We start from the raw sequence: 6,858 nt of genomic DNA on the forward strand, positions 1-6,858 counted from the left end.
AGTGGAAGGGGTGGTGGGTCACTCACATGCCTCTGTCACCCACTCCCCTTCCCTTCCAATATCTCATCTCATACATAATAAAATTATGTCATCACAATATATTTGAATATCTATTTTAATAATATAATTTAAAAAATAATAATAAATATGAACTAAATGACTTCGATGATTAAAAAATTATTATTATACTTTGAGATTAAATTCATATACAAGATGAAAAGAGTGTATTACAGAGATTCTCTTTAGGTCAGATAACATTTACATCTGTTGTTCGTCACTCTTTCTAAAACTATCGTCCTCGCTTAAATTTAAAAAGATAAATAACCTATAATCATTATAATATCAAATATTACCATCAACTATACCCGATATCCTTTGGTCACTATAGTTAGCCATGCCCCACCCTTTTAAACCAGTCTTTTGAGTGTTCCTTGTGAGCATTGCCTTTTGCCTTTTGCAATAACTTTGGTGGGATCATTTGCTATTAGAGTATGGCATAAGACTAGAGTTAGGGTATAATGACATTTTTCTATGGCAATAGGTTTGTAGTGGCATATTCTTGTGATGGGAATATTTGATTATGGTTGGCTAATTGGATTCCCAATTAATGTGTGCCACGTCAAGTTGATTCCATTTCGTTCTATGTTTGGTCAATATCAATAAGACTCTCCTTTTTAATTGATCCTTATATTCTTATCTTCAAAATCTTTTAAACATCACATTACATCTGGTAATTTTAGATACAATGCATAAAATGATACAAAAACATTATGCCAAAAAACAATTAGAATATGATACCAAATCATGCACATACATTTATATATATATATATATATATATATATATATACACACAAGGGTAAACTACACACTAAAGTTTGAGTAAGTTTTCATTTCCCCCACTGAAATTTCAAAAATAATATATTAGTTTCTAACGTTATTGATTTATTACAAAATGATCATTATACATTCATCTTCATTAAATTGATGACGTGTCAACATTAACAAAAAGGTAAATATTTAGTATTACACCTAAACTATTGCTAAAATATCAAATAGATCATTCAACAATGATTTTATATCTAATTTACCCAAAAAATTTATAATTTTAATTTTTTTTAAATGCCCATCACCATCACCACCTTGTTCCTCTCCTCCTCGTCTCTCCTACTTCTCCCACACAATAATCTACTGGACAATCTCTCAAAGCTTCAACAATTCCCAAGTGTCTGATTTCATAATTTTAACATTCCACGCAGTTATGCAAAATAACAATCTTAGATGAAATCGGACCTGAGAAAATAAAATAAAAGAAACTAAACTTCATTAAAATTAAAGTAAAATAAATACAAATGAAAATAATCCTTTTATTTTGATTTGTTCATTAAAAACAGTTGAGACATGTTGCTACACAGTTTCCTTAAGAGTGATTTTCGGCCACTCTTTTGGTGCTCGAGTTCGTTTGGTCGCTTGTCTCTCAAGATACAACAACTCGATGATCAACGAACAATGGCACAAACTTTTGAGATTACAAATTATTTTTTGCCTTTGCTTATCACCGAAAAACTAGAGAATGAGAGAAAATATTTTTCAAGAAAGAGAAGAAGTTCTTGAATTCCAAGATATCAAAACTTGTTTTGAATTGTTGAACAGATGTAAAAACTTGTGTTTAACTCAGTAGTTTAACACAATATTTATAGGGGATTTTCAAGATAGATTTACTCCAATTAGATGTCTTTTAATATTCAATTTTAAATAGATAATAATATCTTTTAATTTGAAATATTCAAAAGATATAGACAACTTTTACTATTCAAAATTAAAAAGATATTATTTTAGTTTGAAATATTTAAAAGTGTATGATTATCTTGAATAGTCAAAGTTAAATAGCTAATAAATAACTTCTAATTTGACATATTAAAAGAGTAATTATTCTACTAATATTCAAATTAAAAATATCTTTTAATTTCTAATTGTCAAAAGAAATATGAATTTAATTTAAATATTAAATTAATAAATGAAATTCACTATTTTTCCAACAATCCCTGACATGAACAAAATGAATGACTTATCAAAAACATTTCAACACGATGTGGTGTACACTTGACATCGATAGTTACATAGGATACGTAGGTGTTCTCCTTTGAACCTTCCATTGTGACAATATATTTACTTTACTGACTAAACAGTAGACGCGATGGCCTTAAACTATTGTGTTGTTTGTGTAAATGATGACATACTTCACACGACTACCTCTCTAACAAGAATTTTAATTCTCATGGGTATGTCTTTAAAGTCATAGACATCGTCTAATTCTGCAAGAGTTTGAAATAACTATGCCCAATAGTCTCCTTGAAGCGACCCCACTTCACTCTAACATAGGTGGTTTATGTTGCTCGGCTCACCGAAGTACAAAATAGTCATTAAAAGCTTTGCTTAACATTTACCACTTTGATCAGTATTTACATCATAAGAACATACTTGGATAAGAAACCCCCATAGTGATTGTGCATGGTTTATGCAATTAGGTTGTCCCTTTGAACCTAGATCTTGGGATCTCCACGCAACAAGGTAGGATTTTCTTTTACATAAAACTTTTAAATTTCATGGGATTTAGTCTCATTCCTTTAGTTATTTTCTCAATTTGATTTCAATTCAACACTTTGGTTAGTGGATCCATGATATTATCATTTGATCTTACAAAATCAATAGAGATAATTCCATATAAGATCAATTGTCTATGGTATTACTTGACGACACATATGTCTCAACTTACCATTTTACTTGAAATTTTATGCTAGTCACGGTATATGCATACTGTGGGCACATGCTTCAGCCATTCAAGAATATCCTCCAAGAAATTCAAAAGTCATTCAACTTATTCTCTAGACTTATCTAGTGCTACAAAATCAGATTCCATTATGAATTTTGTTATAACCGATTTCATAAGGATTTCCATGACACAATTTATTCTCCCATTGTGAAACATATTCACTTGTGTCATTGATATCTTAAATATCAAATTTCAAATAGCATCAGTCTATCCTTCTATGATAGTAAGATAGTTAATGAAAATACAATCCATCATTTAGGACCTATTTTTATTTGTTTTGGTAATATGGTCATTACCTTTTCAAGACCATCCCATATGGTGTCTTGTCCTTTTTCTTGCATTGGCACCTTATTTAAAATGTAATTAGTTGATAGAACAACTTCTTCTCTCCCCCATATATTCTGTGAGAACTCAAAACTTCATAGTGTTGTGTTCATCATTTTTTAGAGTCTGATTTTCCTTTCGGCTAGTCCATTTGATCTAGGAGAGTTTGATGTTGTTACTCTATGAATAATATATTGTTATAAATAATATTCATCAAATGGTTGAACGTATTAATCACCATTATTACTTCTTACCATCTTAATCTTTTTATTAAGTTGGTTTTCAACTTCTTATTTATAACAAAATTCTTTATAACTTCACTTTTTTTCTTTTAGCAAACCCACATAGCATTTTTTATGTTATCATCAATAGAGGTAATAAAATATTTATTCTCTTTCGTTTGTGTCATTATGACAAATTTTAAAAACTTGGTCACTAATAATTCATTAGTACTAGCATCTTCCGTTTTGTATCTATGATCTAGTGTTATCCATAATTAATTTATTCATCTCATGGATATTATACAACTTATATATTGTATCCGATAATACGTTCAGGTTGTATTTCCAATATAGGAAGTCATAATACTTCCAAATTTTAACATCACTTAATGCAATAACAACATTTACCTCATTCTCTCTAATAATAGGAGGATCATCCTATATTTAGTCAAATTTAACATGGTCAAATAGAAAAACATATTATATTGTCACACCTTAAAATTCTATCCATAGAATTTTACAAGTTTCTCATTGTGGCTCGTGACCACTGACAATCATGATTTCGTTTAACACACTAAATTAGAATTAATAATAATTCCAACTACAAACTGAAAAATAAATTCTAGTTTATTCTACCAACAGAATTAGTACGAAACTAAATCAATAACAAATTCGTTACTTTCAAACGGTTTTTTATTATAAATAGTAATCAAATAATTCTGTCAAGTGATAGAATTAATCTCAATTGATTTCAAATATGAAATAAAAAAGTTTCAATAAATAGAAAATTAATTTTTCATTTATTTTTATTTTGTTATCGGATAAAATCAGTGTTCTGAAACAAAATTAGTCACCAAAGTTACTTTAATGATAATTTATATTAAACATATTTGTTCACATTGAGATTTTAGCAAACTCATAAATCTCGAAGCAATTTTATTTTCTATCTCGATTTTCTCACAATTTTTGAATCATCTCAAATTAAGAAAGGTAGAATAATGAGATGAAAATTTGTCTTAAGTTGTTAACCAAAATAACAATCCGAGACGAAATCGAACCTAAGAAAATTAAATTAAATTAAATTAAATTCTTTAAATTTGAAGTAAAATAAACAGAAATAAAAATATTCCTTTGGTGCTCGAGTTTGTTTGGTCGTTTGTCTCCCAAGACACAACAACTCGATGATAAATGAACATTAGCACAAACTTTCGATATCATGAACTATTTCTTGCCTTTGCCTATCACCGGAAAATTAGATAACGAGAGAAAATACTTTTCAAGAAAACTAGAAGTTCTTGAATTCTGAATTATCAAAACTTATTTTGAATTTTTTAACACATGTAAAATCTTGTTTTTAACCTCATGTTAGCAAAATATTTATAGGGGATTTTCAAGAGAAATTTACTCCAATTAGATATATTTTAATATTCAAATTTAAATAGATAATAATATCTTTATTTGAAATATTTAAAAGTATATAATTATCGTTAATATTCAAAATTAAATAGATAATAAATACATTTTAATTTGAAATATTCAAAGAGTAATTATCCAAATAATATTCAAATTAAAAATATCTTTTAATTTATAATTGTCAAAAGAAATATAAATTTAATTTAAATATTAAATATGAAATTCACCAATTTTCTAGGGCACACAAGTACAAAGGTAATGTAAAATACAGCTGCATCCTTAGTGTGATTGTCTATAAATGATTATGAAACTGATATTAGAACTTTGAAATTTTTTCAGTCTGCAGATGCTCGGCCAATGACTATGGATGAACCAAATGTGAAAGTCGAGTTAAAAACATCGAACAGAGCATCTGATCAGATGTACTCAAAGCCCTAAACCGAGACGTTTCTAATCACTGCTGGGTGTAACTTGTGTGCATTACCAATTTCTAACGTATAGGCCTCTTTGGTTTGCTGATCAGTTTAGATCTCTAGAAGCCAAAGAAAACTTCAGAGTTCTTGGCAATTGGATTTGTTTCTCTTGGATTCGAATAAATTTAGAAAATGCATTCAATGTGTTGGTTTCAGTTATGATTCTTCTTCAAGTGGTAGATTCAATTCCTGAGCAGAATTTGCTATTGATCCCCCTCTTCTACGGAACAGAAGGAAACGAATAAGTCATGGTATACAACAACTACATATGATCATACCCATGATAGTTTGATAAAAGTCATACGTGTCGAGACGTTTCTCTGCCCTGGCGACGGAGAGTACAAATAGTACACCCCAGACGGTGTAACTAGTCTCGAAAAAGTAAGTGCTTATCGTCCATGAATCAGATAAAACACCAAATTGTAGAGTCGCCACCAATCTTTTAATTTGGTGAGATTGGTCACCAAAATGTCATATTATTTTAATAAAAATTCCTAAGAATAATATTAAAATAATACAATTCGGGTCTGCTTTACCAGAAAAATGAGTTCGGGAGTCGATTACGTATGGGAAAGAATTAACATTTCCACAACGCCCAAAATTGGTACCAGTATTTATTAATTAAATGTCTTTGCATTAAATTATAAACGTGTATTTAAAACTTAATATAAAAATCTATTATTAATTCTATTATAAAATCATATTAATTATGTATGATAATAATTCTAATGTATATAAGTACTAATTAATCACATAATGTATAATTATTAATAATTATTACATAGAATAACAATATTAATTAATCTTAATTCAAAAATAATCCTAAAATTATATACAAACTGTGTAATTTTCCCTAAATTTTTAACACTAGATTAAAACATAAATTTAATAATATTTAAGGACCAAAATGTTATTTAACATAATTATATATATACGTAACAGTGACCAAAATAAAAATTAATAAAACTAGAAAACTAAATTAAAATATAATAAAAATATGTTTTCAGTGACTAAATCGAATAATTACAAAGTTACAAAGACTTAAATGAGAATTTCCCCTGCTCGTATTTGCACCAACACTCCCTCCCCAAAACAACACCATTCAGGGAGGGGTTCATATAGACCCTAAATCAATCTAAGAGGCTTTAAGCCTCATTTTTCAAAAATATTTCTCTCTCTTAGAGAGAGAAACTCTCGTCCCTCTCTAGGATTCCCTCGCCGGAGGGAATCCGACAACCGTTGGCCACCATACATTGGCACTGTTACCCATCGCCAACTACCATTCACGGTGGCCAGTTTTTACAAATTTATATCAAAATAAAGATCTCTTCTTCCTAAACTTAGATCTGCCCTTATTTTCTACAAAAAAAACCATCACATAGCAATAGATCTACAAAGTTTACTTTCGAAAAAATCTTCTCCGATGACGCTGTTTGCTTCTGTTGATGGCTGAAACTTCGAGGGTAAGACTCTTTTCTCTCCTTTCTCTATTTTGTTGGCTTGGTTGATGTGTATTGGGTGGTTTGCTTACTCTCTGTTGTTGTTGTTGTTGTTGTTTCTCTTCATAAGTTCACCCTATTTATAGGGTTCTTCAA

The sequence above is a fragment of the Hibiscus syriacus genome, unplaced genomic scaffold (assembly GCF_006381635.1).
Source record: "Hibiscus syriacus cultivar Baekdansim isolate YM2019G1 unplaced genomic scaffold, ASM638163v2 tig00112215_pilon, whole genome shotgun sequence".
Classification (NCBI taxonomy): domain Eukaryota; kingdom Viridiplantae; phylum Streptophyta; class Magnoliopsida; order Malvales; family Malvaceae; genus Hibiscus; species Hibiscus syriacus.